This window comes from Lolium perenne, chromosome 7, assembly GCF_019359855.2.
Source record: "Lolium perenne isolate Kyuss_39 chromosome 7, Kyuss_2.0, whole genome shotgun sequence".
In the NCBI taxonomy this organism is placed as follows: Eukaryota; Viridiplantae; Streptophyta; class Magnoliopsida; order Poales; family Poaceae; genus Lolium; species Lolium perenne.
The window spans coordinates 237,969,164-237,991,484 of NC_067250.2; the positions used below are offsets into that span (position 1 = coordinate 237,969,164).

A 22,321-nucleotide genomic window follows, 5' to 3' on the forward strand; every position below is an offset into this window, starting at 1 on the left:
ACACAAGACATTCTAGTAAACAACTTCCTCATATAACTCAACTTGAAACAAGTATAAGGTAATCACAAATAAAGGTGCATAAGAAATCATAGTTGGTGATGGCAAACTTCGTTCTTGGTCAGAGAACAATTAACAAATTGTACTTATCTTATTGAGCAGCGCTCTCATGTTAAAGTTTATATGGCACAACTTGCATACTCAATCATAATAGTCTCCTCATGATCATTGATAACTTGCAAAGCTATATTCATTTAGATAAAATTTGTACTAAACAAGGAAGAATAAAAGACATGATGAAACAAATCACAATGTAATGGTTTGATCACAACAACTCAAATGCTTGCTTAAGATGGAGGGAAATAGGTTTACTGACTCAACATAAAGTAAAAGACAGGCCCTTCGCAGAGGGAAGCAGGGATTAAATCATGTGCTAGAGCTTTTTCAGTTTTGAAATCATATAAAGAGAATAAAAGTAATATTTTGAGAGGTGTTTGTTGTTGTCAACGACTGGTAGCGGGTACTCTAACCCCCTTGCCAGACAAACCTTCAAAGAGCGGCTCCCATTTTATTTTTATTTTATGTGGCACTCCTTCCAACCTTTCTTTCACAAACCATGGCTAACCGAATCCTCGGGTGCCTGCCAACAATCTCATACCATGAAGGAGTGCCTTTTTATTTTAGTTTTATTATGATGACACTTCCCCCAACCTTTGCTTACACAAGCCATGGCTAACTGAATCCTTCGGGTGCCGTCCATCAATCACATACCATGGAGGAGTGTCTATTTAGATTAATTAATTTGGGACTGGGAATCCCATTGCCAGCTCTTTTTGCAAAATTATTGGATAAGCGGATGAAGCCACTAGTCCATTGGTGAAAGTTGCCCAACAAGATTGAAAGATAAAACACCACATACTTCCTCATGAGCTATAAAACATCGACACAAATAAGAGATAGTAAATTTTGAATTATTTAAAGGTAGCACACAAAGTATTTACTTGGAATGGCAGAAAATACCATGTAGTAGGTAGTTATGGTGGACACAAATGGCATAGGTTTGGGTTTAGGTTTGGATGCACGAGAAGTATTCCCTCTCAGTACAGGTCTTTGGCTAGCAAGGTTAATTAGCAAGCATAAGAGTTGAAGGAAACAAACAAATATACATGTGATAGAAATAATCAGGCACCTTCCTTGTAAGCACAAACAGTTTTAACTTCAGAATAACAAGCTATGAGCTAACAAGAAAGAAAGACAATGAAACAACTACATGTATTTCTCTTTTCTACTTAAACCTCAAAGTGTTGTTGCTATTGACCAATGCTAAGTTTGCCAAAACCAAATAGATTTATTCAATGCTCCCAAAGTGATACCAATACTAAAATCAAGATCGATCATATAATAGAGATTGCAAACTAAAATAAGGTGTGCAATATGTAAATGATAAGACTTCTCATTAATATTCCATAACGATAACTCACACCAAGGGATACATAGACAACTAGCTAAAGGAGAGATACTTCCAAACTGCAACCCATCTTATATGATAACTTCCCTACTCATGATATGACACTACTTGACAATAAAAAGTAAAAGATAGTGATGATGTGATACCGCGGCACTCCCCCAAGCTTGGAACAAACCAAGGGGATGCCAATACCGATGATGAATTACTCCTTCGTCGATGGTGGTGATGAATTCCCGTCATCAGACTTCCAAGGAAGAGGCTCTCCATCAACAAACAACATCTTGGTCTCGGGAATCCTGAAACTAGCAGCATGGCTTATGTGTTTAAACCTGTTTTCATACTCACAGTTCTGATTCTGAACGTCATAGAGTTGAGCTTGGAGTTTGTTGGTGGTGTCGTGAAGTGAGAGGATGTCGCCCCATAGCTTTGCAGTTTCCTTCTCGTGTTCAGCAATGAGTTCAGACACAATCTTGTGGAAGATATCCACCTCACGCTCAGCCATCTTCTTGTATTTGAAGACCTCTTGTTCTAGCTTCTCCATACTGTCTTCCAAGCTTCCTTCTCCTTTAGGACCCTGGACATCCTTGATCTGCAGTTCTCCCTCAACGAGCAGCAACTCCTTGGGGTGCATCCTCAGCTCCTCCATGTACAAGTTGTTAACATCCTTGCAGGAGCTATCCTTCGGAGTTTCCGACGAAGACATGATGGCTCTAGATCCGAAGCAAATCCTGGCAGAAACAGCTCGAAACAAAACACGTCGAGAAAACGATATACGGACATCCAGGGGTCCGGGGGATTATATAGCAAAAATTTTCACGACAAAAGGAAAGTACCAGGTCGAACCGGAGTCGGAAAGAGGCGTCGAGGCGGCCAGCTCATAGGGCGGCGCGGCCTGGCTGGGGCCCGCGCCGGCCTATGAGGGCACGCCCTCGTGCATCTCCTCCACTCCGTTTCGATCTCGTAATTTTTCATATTTTCCAAAAACAGCAAAAACATTGTTCGAAAAGTAAATTGCGAACTTTTCATTACCAGTACTGTTACCTATTCAAAGTCGAGTTCTGGCGGACTGTCAATTTGTCCTTTGATGAAGGCTTCCGGTGTTTCCACTCGAATAATATCAACATCTACATTATAAGAATCACCTGAGATATAATGCTTGAGCCTTTGTCCATTCACCACTTGTGTGGCATTGCCTTGGAGAGAGCTAATTTTAATTGCTCCTGAACGATACACCTCCTCAACAACATATGGTCCTTCCCATTTCGAGAGTAATTTCCCTGCAAAGAATCTGAGACGAGACCGATACAATAGGACTTTATCCCCAATATTAAATTCTCTTTTGATAATCCTTCTATCATGCCATTTTTTAACTTTCTCTTTAAAGAGTTTAGCATTTTCATAAGCTTCACTTCTCCATTCATCCAGAGAACTCAATTGTAGCAACCTCTTATTACCGGCAAGTTTAGGTTCTTTATTTAATTCTCTAACAGCCCAATAAGCTTTGTGCTCTAGTTCTAAAGGTAAATGACAAGCTTTCCCATAAACCATTTTATAAGGTGACATTCCCATGGGGTTTTTAAAAGCAGTTCTATAAGCCCATAGTGCATCCTTCAATTTACTAGCCCAATTCTTTCTAGTTTTATTAACAGTCTTTTGCAAGATAGATTTAATTTCTCTATTTGATAATTCTACTTGCCCACTAGTTTGAGGATGATAAGCGGAAGCAATTCTATGATTAATACCATATTTAGCAAGAGTTTTTCTAAAACCACCATGAATAAAATGAGAACCTCCATCAGTCATAATATATCTAGGAACTCCAAATCTAGGAAAAATAATATCTAAAAGCATTCTTAAAGAGGTCTCACCATCAGCACTTTTTGTAGGTATGGCTTCCACCCATTTAGTAACATAATCAACAGCAACAAGTATATGAGTGTTACCTTCTGAAGAGGGAAAAGGTCCCATGAAGTCAAATCCCCAACAATCGAACGGTTCAATAACAAGAGTATAATTCATAGGCATTTCATTGCGTCTAGAGATATTACCAACCCTTTGACATTCATCACAGGGTAAGATAAACTTCCTTGCATCTTTGAAGAGAGTTGGCCGATAAAAACCTGATTGTAGAACCTTTTGCGCGGTTCTATCTCCGACGTGATGTCCTCCATAAGCACTACCATGACATTTACTCAATATCTCTTGTTGTTCATATTTGGGAACACATCTTTGCAGAATACCATCCACTCCTTCTTTATATAAGTGTGGGTCATCCCAGAAATAATGCCTCAAGTCATAAAAGAATTTCCTCCTTTGCTGAGCTGAAAAGGTTGGAGGCAAGTACTTGGAAACAATAAAGTTAGCATAATCAGCATACCAAGGACTGTCTCGCGAGCTCACCTTTATTACAGCCAATTGTTCATTTGGAAAACTATCATTAACAGGAACAGGATCATAAGCAATATTTTCCAATCTAGACAAATTATCAGCAACAGGATTATCAGCACCTTTCCTATCTACAATATGTAAATCAAATTCTTGCAACAGAAGTACCCATGTAATAAGCCTTGGCTTAGCATCTTTCTTTTGCATAAGGTATCTGATTGCAGCATGATCAGTATGTATAGTAACTTTTGAATCAACAATATAAGATCTAAATTTATCATAAGCAAAGACTACAACTAACAATTCTTTTTCAGTAGTAGCATAATTTCTTTGAGCAGCATCAAGAGTTTTACTACCATAATGAATAACATTCAATTTTTTATCTACTCGCTGTCCAAGAACAGCGCCTACAGCAAAATCACTAGCATCACACATTATTTCAAATGGTAAATTCCAATCAGGAGGTTCAACTATAGGAGCAGTTGTTAAGGCTTTCTTTAGAGTTTCAAAAGCTTCCTTACAATCATCATCAAAAACAAAAGGTACATCTTTTTGAAGAAGATTAGTAAGAGGTTTTGAAATCTTGGAAAAGTCTTTAATAAACCTCCTATAAAACCCAGCATGACCAAGAACACTACGAATACCTTTAACATCCCTAGGATAGGGCATCTTCTCAATTGCTTCAACTTTAGCTCTATCAACTTCAATACCTCTCTCGGAAATTTTATGTCCCAATACAATTCCTTCATTAACCATAAAGTGGCATTTCTCCCAATTAAGAACAAGGTTAGTTTCTTCACATCTCTGCAAAACTTTATCAAGGTTCCGCAAGCAATTATCAAAAGAATTCCCATAGACAGAAAAATCATCCATGAATACCTCTACAATACTCTCGCAAAAGCCATGAAAAATAGCAGACATGCATCTTTGAAAAGTGGCAGGAGCATTACATAAACCAAAAGGCATACGTCTATAAGCATAAGTTCCATAGGGACAAGTGAAAGTGGTTTTCTCTTGATCCTTAGTTTTAACAGCAATTTGTGAAAACCCAGAATAACCATCAAGAAAGCAAAAATGAGTATTTTTAGATAACCTTTCTAACATTTGATCAATAAAAGGCAAAGGGTAATGATCTTTCTTAGTAACCTTATTAACTTTTCGATAATCAATGCACATTCTATACCCTACAACTACTCTTTGAGGTATGAGCTCATCATTATCATTAGGCACAATAGTCATTCCTCCTTTCTTAGGAACACAATGCACAGGACTAACCCATCTACTATTAGCAATAGGATATATAATACCAGCTTCAAGAAGTCTTAATACCTCATTTCTTACCACATCCTTCATCTTAGGAATTAGACGACGCTGAGGTTCAACAACAGGCTTCGCATCATCTTCCATATTAATGGCGTGTTGGCAAATAGAGGGAGAAATCCCCTTCAAGTCATCAAGAGTGTAGCCAATATCTCCTCGGTGCTTCTTTAGTATTTCCAATAACCTTTCTTCTTCAAACTCTGAAAGCGTAGAACTAATAATAACAGGATATATTTTCTTATCATCAATATGAGCATATTTAAGATTATCAGGCAAATATTTTAAATCAAAGACAGGATCTTCCTTTGGTGGCGGTGTTGTACCCAGATCTTCCACCGGTAAATCATGCTTAAGAATAGGTTGGCGAAGAAAAATTTCATCAAGCTCATCTCTTTCTTTCCTAAAAACTTCACTCTCGCTATTCTCCAAATGTTGCTGCAAGGGATTATTAGGAGCAAGAACAATAGATGCACACTGTTCAACTTTAAAATCATTATTAGGCAAATCAGCTTTATAAGGAGTTTTCATAAATTTAGAGAAGTTAAACTCATAAGATTCACCAGCAAATTTAGTCAAAATTTTCTCTTTCTTGCAATCTATAATAGCTCCACAAGTATTTAGAAAAGGTCTACCAAAAATGATAGGACAATATTCACTAGCAGCAGAACCAAGTACCAAAAAGTAAGCAGGATATTTAATCTTACCACATAGAACTTCCACATCTCGAACAATACCAATTGGAGAAATAGTTTCTCTATTAGCCAGCTGAATAACCACATCAATATCTTCAAGTTCACAAGAACCAATTTCATGCATAATCTCTGTGTAAAGCTCATAAGGAATAGCACTAATACTTGCACCCATATCACATAAACCATAATAACAATGATCACCAATTCTAACAGATAGCATAGGAACACTAGCTTGTTTGGATTTATTAGGATGTGAAACAATATTGGAAGCATCTTCACAGAAAATAATATGACCATCCTCCACATTTTCAGTCACAAGATCTTTAACTATCGCAACAGCAGGTTCAACTTTAATTTGTTCTTCAGGTTCTATAGGTTTCTTTTCACTTTTATGAACTGCACTATTTATAACAGAGTACTCCTTCATTTTAGCAGGGAAAGGAGTTTTTTCAATATAGGCTTCAGGAATAACATGATCAACAGTTTCAACTACAATGCATTTATTAATAGATGAATCAATTTTATCTTTATACGGTTCATGATACTTATCAAAATTCTTCTTAGGCAATTCATAATGAGAGGCAAAAGCTTTATAAAGATTTGCAGCAACTTGAGAATCAAGACCATAAGTAGCACTCATATTACGAAATTTATCAGTATCCATAAAAGCTTCAATGCATTTATAATCATAATTTATACCTGATTCTCTATCTTTGTCGTTCTCCCATCCTTCAGTATTTTCCTGGATCCGATTGAGAAGGTCCCTTTTAAACTCTTCTTTGTTGCGCGTGAATGATCCAGAACAAGAAGTATCCAGCAAGGTCTTGTCTTCAAAAGAAAGTCTTGCATAGAAATTATCAATAATAATATTACCAGGAAGCTCATGAATGGGGCATTTGAGCATTAAAGACTTCAATCTCCCCCAAGCTTGGGCAATACTCTCTCCATCATGAGGCCAAAAATTATATATGCGATTCCGATCCTTGTGAATTTCACTTGGAGGATAGAACTTAGAATAAAACCGGGGCACAATATCATTCCATTCAAGAGAATCCCCATTATCCAGTAATTTATACCAATGCGCCGCTTTACCAGACAACGATATAGAGAATAGTTTCTTCCTCACTTCATCCATAGCAATACCTGCACACTTGAATAAACCGCATAATTCATGTAAGAACAGTAAATGATCTCCAGGGTGGACAGTTCCATCCCCTGTATAACGGTTATCCACTACACGCTCAATAATTTTCATAGGTATTTTGTATGGTATCTCTTCCTTTCCTGGTGCCTCATCCACTACCTTTGCAGTAGTAGCAGATTTTCCAAATAAACATTCAAAAGGAGATCTCTCCATAATGAATTATGGCAGCAGGCAGAAATAAAATCAGCACAAACAGTAGAAGTTTCCCTTACCAATTCCACTTACCAATAGCTTTTCACTCCCCGGCAACTGGGCCAGAATATAGTATTGATGACCCACAAGTATAGGGGGTGTATCGTAGTATCTTCGATAAGTAAGAATGTCGATCCCAACGAGGAGCAGAAGGTGTTGACAAGCAGTTTCGATGAAGGATTCACTGTAAATGCTCACAGACAAGTATTCAGGGGGTTTTGATGTAACAGGTGAATAAAGTACGAGTAAGTAAAGTGCGAGAGTAACAATTGCAGCGAGTGGCCCAATCCTTTTTAGCACAAAGGACAAGCCGGTTTGTTTACTTATAATGACCAAACGTTCTCGAGGACACACGGGATTTCAGTCTAGTGCTTTCGCTACATACGGCTAATTAATCTTCATTGTTTTGATAAGTGTTGTGTGGGTGAACCTGTGCTAATGTACCGCCCTTCCTAGGACTAATACATACTTGTGATTATACCCCTTGCAAGCATCCGCAACTACAAGAAAGTAATTAAGATAAATCTAATCACAGCCTTAAACTCTGAGATCCTGCTATCCCTCCTGCATCGATATACCAACGGGGGCTCAGGTTTCTGTCACTCCGGCAACCCCGCAATTGGCAAACGAGTACAAGATGCATTCCCCTAGGCCCATAAAGGTGAAGTGTCGTGTAGTCGACGTTCACACGACACCACTAGAAGAATAACACCAGAACTTAAATATCATAACATTGAATATTACTCAACCATACTTCACTACTAACATTTAGACTTCACCCATGTCCTCAAGAACTAAACGAACTACTCATGAGACATCATATGGAACATGATCAGAGGGGACATGATGATGAATAACAATCTGAACATAAACCTTGGTCCAACGGTTTCACTCAATAGCATCAATAACAAGTAGAAATCAATACCGGGAGAGTTTCCCCTATCAAACAATCAAGATCAAACCCACATTGCTACAGCGGTGATGATGTGCAGCGGTGGAGACGGCGGTGATGATGATGAAGATGATGATGATGGTGATGGAGATGATGTCCAACTTGATGGCGGTGACGATGGCGTCGATTTCCCCCTCCGGGAGGGAATTTCCCCGGCGGATCTCAGCCCGCTGATACGTCCCCGACGTATCCATAATTTCTGTCGTTCCATGCTTGTTTTATGACAATACTTACATGTTTTGCTTGCACTTTATGATGATTTCATGCATTTTCCGGAACTAACCTATTAACAAGATGCCACAGTGCCAGTTCCTGTTTTCTGCTGATTTTGGTTCCAGAAAGGCTGTCCGGGCAATATTCTCGGAATTGGACGAAATCAACGCCAAATCTCCTATTTTTCCCGGAAGGCTCCAGAACACCGAAGAAGAGTCGGAGGAGAGCCAGGGGGGCCCCACACCATAGGGCCGCGCGGGCCAGACCCTGGCCGCGCCGGCCTAGGGTGAGGCCACCCTGTCAGCCCTCCTGCGCCGCCTCTTCACCTATAAAACCCCTTTCGACCTAAAAACGCAGTACCAATTGACGAAACTCCAGAAAGACTCCAGGGGCGCCGCCGCCATCGCGAAACTCCAATTCGGGGGACAGAAGTCTCTGTTCCGGCACCCTGCCGGGATGGGGAAGTGCCCCCGGAAGCCATCTCCATCGACGCCACCGCCTCCATCATGCTCCGTGAGTAGTTCCCCCATGGACTACGGGTTCTAGCAGTAGCTAGTCGGTATTCTCTCCTCCATGTACTTCAATACAATGATCTCATGAGCTGCCTTACATGATTGAGATTCATCTGATGTAATCGGTGTTGTGTTTGTTGGGATCCGATGGATGATACATTATGATTAGTCTATCTATAAAGTTTGTGAAGTTATTGTTGCTGCAATCTTGTTATGCTTAATGCTTGTCACTAGGGCCCGAGTGGCATGATCATAGATTTAAGCTCTATACTTATTGCTTAGATTGTATCTACAAGTTGTATGCACATGTCACTGTCCGGAACCAAAGGCCCCGAAGTGACAAGAATCGGGACAACCGGAGGGGATGGCGGTGATGTGAGGGACACATGTTTTCACGGAGTGTTAATGCTTTGCTCCGGCACTCTATTAAAAGGAGTACCTTAATATCCAGTAGTTTCCCTTGAGGCCCGGCTGCCACCGGCTGGTAGGACAAAAGATGTTGTGCAAGTTTCTCATTGCGAGCACGTACGACTATATATGGAAAACATGCCTACATAATTAATAATCTGGATGTTCTGTCTTAATGCTTTGAATCCTATCAATTGCCCAACTGTAATTTGTTCACCCAACACTTGTCATTTATTGGAGAGTTACCACTAGTGTAGATCGCTGGGAACCCCGGTCCATCTCTCATCATTATATACTTGTTCTATATGTCATTGGAAGTAGTATCAACTATTTTCTGGTGCCATTGCTCTCATATTGCTATTACTGCTGCTGTGTTACTTTTACTACTGCTCTCATATTACTGCTACTTTCACATCACCCCTGTTACTAGTGCTTTTCCAGGTGCAGCTGAATTGACAACTCAGTTGTTAAGGCTTATAAGTATTCTTTACTTCCCCTTGTGTCGAATCAATAAATTTGGGTTTTACTTCCCTCGAAGACTGCCGCGATCCCCTATACTTGTGGGTTATCAAGACTGTTTTCTGGCGCCGTTGCCGGGGAGGCATAGCTCTACTCATAAGTTCACCTGGGGAGTACACTCTACCTCTCTCTCTGTTTTTATTTTCTTTTATTTCGTTTCGCTTAGTTTTCTTTTGTCTAGTTTATTTGTGCTTAGTTTAATTCTGTCTAGTATTATTTTGCTTAGTTTGTTTTTGTCTTGTTTTATTTTCCTCATATACCTGAAAATCCATAAAAATTTGAAAAACCGAAAAATTAAAAACTGCTGTTATGGGAGAACCTACAACCTACTTGGAGCTCATAGAATGTTATAATAATTATAGAGAATCAAGAACTGGTAAAATAATGAGTGCTATGATAGAAAAATTGAATACAATGGCTAGAATCTTGCTTAGACGCCATGATATAAAATGTTGCTCTCAACAGGATACTAAACATCTTAAATTTCAATGTGGCTTTAGTGAGGAATTTTTAATTAAGAACTATAATCGGAATTGCTATATTCATTATGGGTTCGAAGAGGTAGAACAATTTGTCTTATTTATGGGAGCCTCCGAGATAGAATCCTTCATGGTTGAGAATTATGAAACTTGTGCTATTTGTAAGGACCTTAAAGATTATGTCTCTACTATCCTTAATTCTTGCATAGAATGCTACAGTAGGAATCCTTATATCCTTGATTATAAAGAGAGACACATTAATGCACAAGAATGCACTCACAATTTGCAGGAACCGGTGGAAGAAGAAATTGATGAACCTGAAAGCGCATTGGATGAAAAAGAGGAGGAAATTGATGAACCTGAAAGCTCATTGGATGAAAAAGAAGAGGAGAGCGACGAACAAAAGGAGGAAGAATGGATTAGCTACCCATGCCAACCTTCTAATGAGAGTAACTCTTTATCTCTTACACTATTTGATTGTCCTCTATGCTTACCGGAAGAGGTTGAATGTTATGTTCCTGTGGATTCTCTTGAAATACTACCTATGAGTAAAACTTGTGAAAATAATTATGCTACTGTTATATATGATAATCCATGCTACTTTGATAAATCTTATGATAATGCTTTGTTTGTGCCTGATGACGAAATGCATGGTACTAAAGAATTTTGCTTAGCAAATGTTTATGATAAAGCTCTAGATGATGGTCCTATGTTACTTGATAATATTAATTGTGCTACTAATGAAAATGGGATTGGAGAGTTCTTGACTTTATCTATGTGTCCCATATCTTTTGAGATTGATCAACTACCTTGTTATATTATTAATAATAGTAAGCTTGAAAGTTTTAATTCCACTATTCTTGAGATTGATAAAAATTATGAGTTTGTGGATCATGAAAAGTATGCTGCATGTGATAGTTATATTGTTGAGTTTGTTCATGAAGCTACTGAAAATTATTATGAGAGAGGAAAATATGGTTGTAGAAATTTTCATGGTACTAAAACACCTCTCTATATGCTTAAAATTTTGAAGTTACTCTTGTTTTATCTTCTTATGCTTGTCACTTTGTTCTTCATGAATTTATTTGTGCACAAGATTCCTATGCATAGGAAGTGGGTGAGACTTAAATGTGTTTTGAATTTGCTTTTTGATGCTCTCTTTTGCCTCAATTCCTATTTCTTGCGAGTGCATCATTAAAACTGCTGAGCCCATCTTAATGGCTGTAAAGAAAGAACTTCTTGGGAGATAACCCATGTGTTATTTTGCTACAGTACTTTGTTTTATATTTGTGTTTTGGAAGTTGTTTACTACTGTAACAACCTCTCCTTATCTTAGTTTTGTGTTTTGTTGTGCCAAGTGAAGCCTCTAATCGAAGGTTGATACTAGATTTGGATTTCTGCGCAGAAACAGATTTCTATCTGTCATGAATCTGGGCTGTTTTCTCTGTAGGTAACTCAGAAAAATATGCCAATTTACGTGCGTGTTCCTCAGATATGTACGCAACTTTCATTAGTTTTGAGTTTTCTGATTTGAGCAACGGAAGTATTTATTAAAAATTCGTCTTTACTGGCTGTTCTGTTTTGGCAGATTCTGTCTCTGTTTTTTTTGCATTGTCTCTTGTGGACTTTAAGCAAGGCTTTCTACACGTGGAGAGCTGTAGCTAATGTTTGATTGAGTTCTTGCAATGTGTCACTACAGGACCAAGGTGGATTCAATTTTTTTGAGTACTAACCCCTCTAATGAAGTTTATGAGAAGTTTGGTGTGAAGGAAGTTTTCAAGGGTCAAGAGAGGAGGATGATATATGATCAAGAAGAGTGAAAAGTCTAAGCTTGGGGATGCCCCCGTGGTTCATCCCTGCATATTTCAAGAAGACTCAAGCGTCTAAGCTTGGGGATGCCCAAGGCATCCCCTTCTTCATCAACTTATCAGGTTTCTTCTATTGAAACTATATTTTTATTCGGTCACATCATATGTGCTTTACTTGGAGCGTCTGTGTGTTTATTTTCGTTTTGTTTTGTTTGAATAAGATCGGATCCTAGCAATCCTTGTTTGGGAGAGAGACACGCTCCGCTTTTTCATATGAACACTTGTTCTTCGTTTTACTTTTAATGTTCAATGATAAAAGTTGGAAGCTACAATACTTATGGTTATTTGGTTGGAAACAGAAAATGCCTCATATTGTCTTGAATAATTTGACACTTGGCAATTGTTTTGAGCTCTCAAGTAGATTATGATTAAGTTTTTTTCATGTAGTTTAAACCTATTAGTGGAGAACTACTGTAGAGCTTGTTAAAATTGGTTTGCATGATTGGTCTCTCTTAAGGTCTAGATATTTTCTGGTAAAAGTGTTTGAGCAACAAGGAAGACAGTGTAGAGTATTATAATGCTTGCAATATGTTTTTATGTAAGTTTTGCTGTACCGGTTTATACTTGTGTTTGCTTCAAATAGCCTTGCTAGCCTAAGCCTTGTACTGAGAGGAAATGCTTCTCGTGCATCCAAAACCTTGAGCCAAAACCTATGCCATATGTGTCCACCATACCTACCTACTAAGTGGTATTTCCTGCCATTCCAAAGTAAACTGCTTGAGTGCTACCTTTAAACAATTCAAAATTTATTACCTCTGATTTGTGTCAATGTTTTATAGCTCATGAGGAAGTATGTGGTGTTTATCTTTCAATCTTGTTGGGCAACTTTCACCAATGGACTAGTGGCTTCATCCGCTTATCCAATAATTTTGCAAAAAGAGCTGGCAATGGGATTCCCAGTCCCAAATTAATTAAACTAAATAGACACTCCTCCATGGTATGTGATTGTTGGACGGCACCCGAAGGATTCGGTTAGCCATGGCTTGAGAAAGCAAAGGTGGGGAGGAGTGTCATCATAATAAAACTAAAATAAAAAAAGGCACTCCTTCATGGTATGAGATTGTTGGCAGGCACCCGAGGATTCGGTTAGCCATGGTTTGTGAAAGAAAGGTTGGAAGGAGTGCCACCCAAAAATAAAAATAAAATGGGAGCCGCTCTTTGAAGGTTTGTCTGGCAAGGGGGTTAGAGTACCCGCTACCATTCGTTGACAACAACAAACACCTCTCAAAATTTTAATTTTATGCTCTCTATATGTTTTAAAAACCAAAGCTCTAGCACAAATATAGCAATCGATGCTTCCCTCGTAGAAGGACCATTCTTTTACTTTTATGTTGAGTCAGTTCACCTATTTCTCTCCATCTCAAGAAGCAAACACTTGTGTGAACTGTGCATTGATTCTTACATACTTGCTTATTTGCATTCATCATACTACTTTATGTTGACAATTATCCATGAGATATGCATGTTGAAAGTTGAAAGCAACCGCTGAAACTTAAATCTTCCTTTGTGTTGCTTTGATGCCTTTACTTTGAATTTATTGCTTTATGAGTTAACTCTTGTGCAAGACTTTTGATGCTTGTCTTGAAAGTACTCTTCATGAAAAGTTTTGCTATATGTTATCTATTTGTTAGCAACTATAGATCATTGCCTTGAGTCACTTCATTCATTTCATATGCTTTGTAATAGTATGATCAAGGTTATGTAAGTAGCATGTCACTACAGAAATTATTCTTTTTATCGTTTACCTGCTCGGGACGAGCAGGAACTAAGCTTGGGGATGCTGATACGTCCCCGACGTATCCATAATTTCTGTCGTTCCATGCTTGTTTTATGACAATACTTACATATTTTGCTTGCACTTTATGATGATTTCATGCATTTTCCGGAACTAACCTATTAACAAGATGCCACAGTGCTAGTTCCTGTTTTCTGCTGTTTTTGGTTCCAGAAAGGCTGTTCGGGCAATATTCTCGGAATTGGACGAAATCAACGCCAAATCTCCTATTTTTCCCGGAAGGCTCCAGAACACCGAAGAAGAGTCGGAGGAGACCAGGGGGGCCCCACACCATAGGGCCGCGCGGGCCAGACCCTGGCCGCGCCGGCCTAGGGTGAGGCCACCCTGTCAGCCCTCCTGTGCCGCCTCTTCACCTATAAAACCCCTTTCGACCTAAAAACGCAGTACCAATTGACGAAACTCCAGAAAGACTCCAGGGGCGCCGCCGCCATCGTGAAACTCCAATTCGGGGGACAGAAGTCTCTGTTCCGGCACCCTGCCGGGACGGGGAAGTGCCCCCGGAAGCCATCTCCATCGACGCCACCGCCTCCATCATGCTCCGTGAGTAGTTCCCCCATGGACTACGGGTTCTAGCAGTAGCTAGTCGGTATTCTCTCCTCCATGTACTTCAATACAATGATCTCATGAGCTGCCTTACATGATTGAGATTCATCTGATGTAATCGGTGTTGTGTTTGTTGGGATCCGATGGATGATACATTATGATTAGTCTATCTATAAAGTTTGTGAAGTTATTGTTGCTGCAATCTTGTTATGCTTAATGCTTGTCACTAGGGCCCGAGTGGCATGATCATAGATTTAAGCTCTATACTTATTGCTTAGATTGTATCTACAAGTTGTATGCACATGTCACTGTCCGGAACCAAAGGCCCCGAAGTGACAAGAATCGGGACAACCGGAGGGGATGGCGGTGATGTGAGGGACACATGTTTTCACGGAGTGTTAATGCTTTGCTCCGGTACTCTATTAAAAGGAGTACCTTAATATCCAGTAGTTTCCCTTGAGGCCCGGCTGCCACCGGCTGGTAGGACAAAAGATGTTGTGCAAGTTTCTCATTGCGAGCACGTACGACTATATATGGAAAACATGCCTACGTAATTAATAATCTGGATGTTCTGTCTTAATGCTTTGAATCCTATCAATTGGCCAACTGTAATTTGTTCACCCAACACTTGTCACTTATTGGAGAGTTACCACTAGTGTAGATCGCTGGGAACCCCGGTCCATCTCTCATCATTATATACTTGTTCTATATGTCATTGGAAGTAGTATCAACTATTTTCTGGTGCCATTGCTCTCATATTGCTATTACTGCTGCTGTGTTACTTTTACTACTGCTCTCATATTACTGCTACTTTCACATCACCCCTGTTACTAGTGCTTTTCCAGGTGCAGCTAAATTGACAACTCAGTTGTTAAGGCTTATAAGTATTCTTTACCTCCCCTTGTGTCGAATCAATAAATTTTGGTTTTACTTCCCTCGAAGACTGCCGCGATCCCCTATACTGGTGGGTTATCACCCGCCGGAGAGCTCTTTTCTCTCTGGTGTTCTCCGCCCCGCAGAGGCGGCTGTAACTCTTCGTGAGGTCCCCTCTGGAGCTTAGGTTTTCGGGACGAAGGCATACGCGAAGAAAAGGAGGCGAGAGGGGCTGTGGGCCCCCCTCCTCATAGGACGGCGCGGCCAGCCCTTGGGCCGCGCCGGCCTATGGGGTGGGCCCACCTCGGGTCCCCTCAGCTCCCCCTTCTGGCTGTCTTCGTCATCTGGAAAAATAGGATTTTTGGTATAATTTCCGTCAACTGTTGATCTTCCGAAATATTGCATTCTGATGGTGCTTTTTCCAGCAGAATCCTGGCTCCGGTGCTTGATCCTCCAATAATCATGAAACATGCAAAATAGATGAAATAACATAAGTATTATGTCCAAATATGAAATATATCAATGAATAACAGCAAATTATGATATAAAATAGTGATGCAAATTGGACGTATCAGTCAACATTCTGGAAAATTACCTTGTAAGCAACATGCTACGGGCTTGATGTACGTATAGTACAATCCGGACGACAGAGAAGGAATTTTTTCAAGTACTTGCTTTCCATATCCATAATCTTTTGTGAAGAGTAGATACTCCTCTTTGTTGTCTTCATGGGTTTCGATGTGAAATCCATTCTTGTGAATATCTCGATAACTGATTAAGGTACGTGAAGAATCAGGATACTATAATGCATCCTCAATTGTCACTTGCGTACCACCTGGGAGGGTAAATATGGCACGTCCAGTGCCAACAATTACCGTACCACGTCCAGCGATAGTCAAAATATCACCATTCATCTTTTTCAGAGTTTGGAAATATTTCAACTCCCTCAGTATGGAGTTTGTGGTAGCACTGTCCACAAGGCATAATTCCTCTTCCATCGGATTGTTCCCGTAGATAACTATATATAAAAATTAAGAATTTTCAATAAGAATCCTTTATTTAAATACATAGATTACAATCTTACTATATCAAAGTGCTGGTATAATATAAATGACAACAATACTTATGTTCTATTACAACATCACAAATGGACATGAATATATTAGTCACTAACGAGGTAGCGGGACTAGTCAAAGTCTCCAAACACGTCGGTTGAGGTTGTTGGAGATATGCCCAAGAGGCAATAATAAAATGGTTATTATATATCTTTGTGTTCATGATAACTAGCAGGGCGACCCGCGCATTTGCGCGGCTAGATTTTGTACTTTTCTTCATTTGTGTGTTCAAGGTATACTATATTATCTTTGAGATGTTGATATGAAGATAGAAATGTTAAGTTATGATAAACTTGTAGTAAAATAACTGAAGAAAAGAAATGGATCGTGGCCACTATTCACATACTTTAGCGGATTTTATTTATTTTGTGTAAATGAGTGGTAGTGGTGCATTGGATATATAAGACCGAACATCGTAGCACTTTGTATCTTGTGATGCTAGAGTATCATACACTTTTTCAATCTTTTCGCTTTTTCTTCTCATCCGTTGGTACCCATATATCTTTTTATCCTCATTTTGTTAGAAACTTCAGTCACAAGTAACCTAGCCCAATGTTTGTCTACCCCTCTCATCATTTTTACAGATTGAGATATATCACGCTGAAAGACTTGCTTGCACTCTTTCTAAACTAACTCTAGATAATGCTGCACATCCATCAATTAATTACAATAACATTAATTAGCATATCCTCTAGTGTGGTTCGGTGATGTCTGTCTTTCCAAGAAGATTTAAATTTAAATATTCTAACTTGCATCTTGACATATATCCTCTTCTGCACATATCATGTATATTAGTTGCATCAGTTTTATCTAAGAATATATAATAGAAATAGACATAATTTTCATATCATTGCTTAATGTACAAAACAGTGGAAAATGCTTCTTAGTGCTACATACGACAAATGCATTAAATTTTGAGAAGCTGTAGATTGGGGGGCGTACAATTGAGTAGAAGTGTAGAACCATGAATTCATTTAAAATTTATAAGAATGTTACTATCATATTAGAGCTCATGTTTTCTTTTCGAAATTCTGTTGCTGTGTTTGGATGCATGGAAATGAAGCGTGGAATTGAATTGGACTAAGATTCTAAATCTGAGATGGAAATGAATTGGTTTCTAATTCGATTCTGCTGTTTGGATGTACCTAGAATTTGCGGTTGAAATCAAACGGTGCACCAAATTCTAAATCATGTTTGGATGTGTTTGGAATTGGAATCAATGGATGTTCACCGTCCCGCCAGCGCCGGCCATCATCCCGTCCGCCGCCGCTCACCCTCCCTGCGCCGCCGCCGCTCCTCATCCCGCTGCATCGCCGCTCACCATCGCGCCGCATCGGCGCTCACCATCCCGCCGCATCGCCGCCGCCCTTCCCCATCTGACCGCGTCATCGTTCCCATCCCACTGCGTCACCGGCTATCGATGTTCTGGAGTAGGGCGGAGCAGGGCGGGGCGAGACAGGACAGGGGCGGAGCAGGCCGGGGCGGGACAGGGGCGGAGCAGGCCGGGGCAGGCCAGAGCTGGTCGGGGCGGGGCGGAGCCGGGGCGGAGCAGGTCGGAGCGAGCCATGGCGGGGCAGGGGCGGAGCAGGGCGGGGCGGGCTAGAGCAGGTCGGGACGGGGTGGAGCCGGGGCGGAGCAAGGCGGAGCAGGCCGGAACGGGCCATGGCGGGGCAGGGGCGGAGCAGGGCGGGGCGGGCCAGAGCAGGTCGGGGCGGGGCGGAGCAAGGCGGAGCAGGCCGGAGCGGGCCATGGCGGGGCAGGGGCGGAGCGGCGGCGGGGGTTGGCGAGCACGGGAGAGATAGGGAGGAGAGCGAGCGAAGGAGTTTCCGAGCGATTCCGAGCTCGCGACCTCGGAATGTTTGCTCAACTTTTTACACGGGAGGATTCCAAGCGCGGAATTTGGTTAAGTTTCCACGTCAAGATTCCGAGGCCAGACCAAACGCCGGAATTCGCGGAATTGGCCCAAATTCCAATTCCATGACCTAATTCCATGCATCCAAACACAGCATTAAGAAAAATATAGTATGAAATTCCCTATGAACAATCTTAGACTATGCTCATTTGTGGAGCAAGCAGGTGTTGACTTAAACGGGTTGTGTCTGGACTTGGACAGAGTACGGATTTTTCCTTGATGCTTCAGATGCGACGTGATTGCAACTCTGCTGAAAAATGAAAAAATCTCTTGTCCATAAGCAAATCGTCGAATAGAAATTTCTTTTTTAGAAACTCAATGCTACATTTTATCAAAAAAAAATTATGGTACAAAAGAATCATTTAATTTTGAATTGAGCGATAAGTACCAATAAACATATCCATATTACTGCTTAAGTGCACACATACAAATAACTCAACTACTATTTCGAGAAAACAAAAAAATGCAGGAAGTAAAAGCTACCTCAAATTTTGGCCCAAATGAGTTTATTGAAACCCTATTGTCATGTATACCTATGTAACCTGCAAAGATAAAGAAAAGATAAATTATCTAAGCAAAGTATGTGTAATGATTTAATGAACTGAGGCTGTAAGCTTTAGTAAATAGTAAGCATAAACAACATCAGTTTTTATGCCCTCTATCGCCAAATAGACCGTTTGTAGTTACCCTTCAGCTTTGTTCAAAAAAAAAATGTTACCCTTCAACCAATCTTGAAGCGAGGGACATTTTTGAGTTCAGATATGTTCTTGGCAGCATACCGAGCAAAAAATGCGATCATTAGAAATTTAATGGCATCAATAGTCAGCCACTGATTTTAAATCAACCTCCATTTAATTTACACTTGCTAAACTTACAGAAGAAAATGCTGACATCAATTTTCTTGCAAGCTGGAATACAACAGTAGAAACCGGGCTAGACAAATAATAAGCACTTTGCCTTTATAAACCTTTCTGTGTGGAAATGTTGGGGGAGCATACGAAGCAAACAATTACGACTACTATAAATTTAATGGCATAAGTAGGGAGTGTTTTTTTTAAATAACCTCCATTTAATTTGCAGTTGCCAACATACGGAAGAGATCGCTCACATCATTTTTCCTGTGAGGAACACAACAACTTAGAAAACGGGAGAAACAAATAATAGGCATTTTTCTTTATTTTTTAATCCACTTGCATAAGTATACATATTCAACCCTACAAAATAAAGAAACTAAATTAGATTTTGATTTTGATGAAGAATAATATGTGTTTCTGTATTTTAAAATAGAAAGTATGGAATAGAGGAATTTTTTCAATAAAGCTAATGCATCTTATAAGAAGAATCACAGGGTGAAGATTATACCTTTGATCGCTAACTTCGTATTAATCATAGTAGGTTTGATGGATAAATAAGCATTTCTTATTTTTCTTGGCAGCCCATCGATTGGTCAGACCTCAACTTGATAAATCAAACATGCATCTACTTGTTGCATCGCTAGCTCAAGCAAACACTGAAAGTCTCGGTTGTTCTTGGACAACATGGACGCGATCTTTTGGCTCTTCAGTTGGACGCAAAAGTAGATGGTGACAATCGTTCTTTGGCTGCTCGGCTTGGCTGCCATGGCAGTCTCCGTCCCGGTTCCCAGAAATCTTCTGCCACATCCATCAACTGCGAATAGTGCGCTAGCAAGATGTAGATGCAATCTTGCTCGCATTGTTGCCTCCTGCGCCGTGATGCACGGCATGACATGCCGGCCGGAAGCCCCGAACTCTTGCCGAGCTGCGCCACCGAGATCATGTCCGTGCAGTATCTTTTTCCTGAGGTTAGGGATCTCAAGGGCATGGTTAAATAATTGTACATGAGTCGTACCTGATCTAATCTCTTTCAGCCCTGTCTGGTCAAGACTTCAACTACCAGTCCAGCTTCTTGCACCAACAATGCTACTAATAAGATGGAAATAAATCAAAGATTGGATGAGAAGTGCAGGAAAAAGGAGAACAACAGTTCTGTAATCTGTAATATGTAATCAAGGAACATTAAAACTTGAAGATAGAGAATAGAAGAAAAGGTTGATCTGATCGCCTACCGTGTGAAGGCCTATCGTTCCTTCCGTTGTAACGCAGCACCGATCCTGACAACGCCTTCAGACAACGCCTTCAGACTGCAAGTTCAATGTCAAAGCACCAATAATGATCCAACTTTCGCTGCCTATAGTGGCACTCGTGAGTCGGACCTGATCTAATCTCTTTCATCCCAGTCTGGTCAAGACTTGAACTACCAGTCCAACTTCTTGCACCAGCGATGCTACCAATAAGATGGAAATAAATCAAAGATTGGATGAGAAGTGCAGGACAAAAAAGAACAACAGTTCTGTAATCTGTAATCTCTAATCAAGATATTGGTTCTAGAATCTAGACCCGAGTAAAGGGCGCTGGCCGCGCTAGCTCTGATGGATGAGAATTTGCCGCCGGCCATAGCAAACCTTCTGCTGATCGCCGCCGTCAGAGGCACACAATGTCAGACTTGAAGAGCAATGTGAAAGAGCGCTGGCCGTGCTAGCTGTGATGGATGCGAATTTGCCGCCGGCCATAGCAAACCTTCTGCTGATCGCGGCCGTCAGAGGCACACAATGTCAGACTTCAAGATCAATGTGAAAGAATCTATTAACGGGAGAGTCGCAGATCGACATGGTTGCAACGATGACCGTCTAATTTCTAGAGCCCGTGGCTACGCAGCTCACGGCCGTTGACGATGCTTGAGGCGCGTGAACTTCAGTGGCAGTAGGAGAGCAGGGCCATGTGAGACCAGGAGGACGTGATCTTCAATTGCAGATCACAGGGAGAGAAGATGAGTCCAGAAACGCCCATCCAACGTTCGCTGACCGTAGACATAGAGGCTCCATGATATGCTGACAGTGTTGGAGATGGCGGCGGCCATAGCTGAGGCAAGAGATCGAGGTGATTGCCTATGCGGTTGCTGGATGCGGTTGCAATTTTTCCGCGCCGTGAGCTATGCGTGTAACACTTTTTTTATGAGGGATGCGTGCAGGACTTCGTTTAGACTAATTAAAGTCGTGTGCACTTCTGGAACTCTTAATACTCCTGAGCCATTTTCAGATCGTAACCACCACTTTTTTTTTTCTTTTTTTTTACTTCTGGGAATTTTGTTTAAATTGGGAGTAACCGATACGGGGATAAATCTGCCCGATGGACCGAACGTTTTTTCCAAATTTTATCTTCATTAAATCTGGGGCGTTGGCTTTGAAGTGCTTAATCTGAGCCATTCCTTGGTTGTTGTTTTAATAATATAATAGATGTTTACATACCATGCTATAATTGTATTAACCGAAACATTAATACATGTGTGTTATGTGAACAACAAGGAGTCCCTAGTAAGTCTCTTGTATAACTAGCTTGTTGATTAATAGATGATCATGGTTTCGTGATCATGAACATTGGATGTTATTAATAACAAGGTTATGTCATTATATGAATGATGTAATGGACACACCCAATTAAGCGTAGCATAAGATCACGTCATTAAGTTATTTGCTATAAGCTTTCGATACATAGTTACCTAGTCCTTATGACCATGAGATCATGTAAATCACTTATACCGGAAAGGTACTTTGATTACATCAAACGCCACTGCGTAAATGGGTGGTTATAAAGGTGGGATTAAGTATCCGGAAAGTATGAGTTGAGGCATATGGATCAACAGTGGGATTTGTCCATCCCGATGACGGATAGATATACTCTGGGCCCTCTCGGTGGAATGTCATCTAATGTCTTGCAAGCATATGAATAAGTTCATAAGAGACCACATACCACGGTACGAGTAAAGAGTACTTGTCAGGAGACGAGGTTGAACAAGG

The 22,321-nt window shown here is 40.4% G+C and overlaps 1 long non-coding RNA gene across 1 annotated transcript; it reads right to left on the minus strand.

Annotated features, from left to right (window-relative positions):
* Positions 1 to 18,451: 18,451 nt before the first annotated feature.
* On the minus strand, positions 18,452 to 21,730 carry LOC127312158 (uncharacterized). Its single transcript, XR_007858172.2, has 5 exons — positions 20,534 to 21,730; positions 19,810 to 20,390; positions 19,511 to 19,565; positions 18,931 to 18,989; positions 18,452 to 18,697 (listed from the first exon to the last, which is right to left on the minus strand). It is a non-coding gene; the product is annotated as an uncharacterized lncRNA (long non-coding RNA).
* Between the last annotated feature and the right edge of the window lie 591 nt (positions 21,731 to 22,321).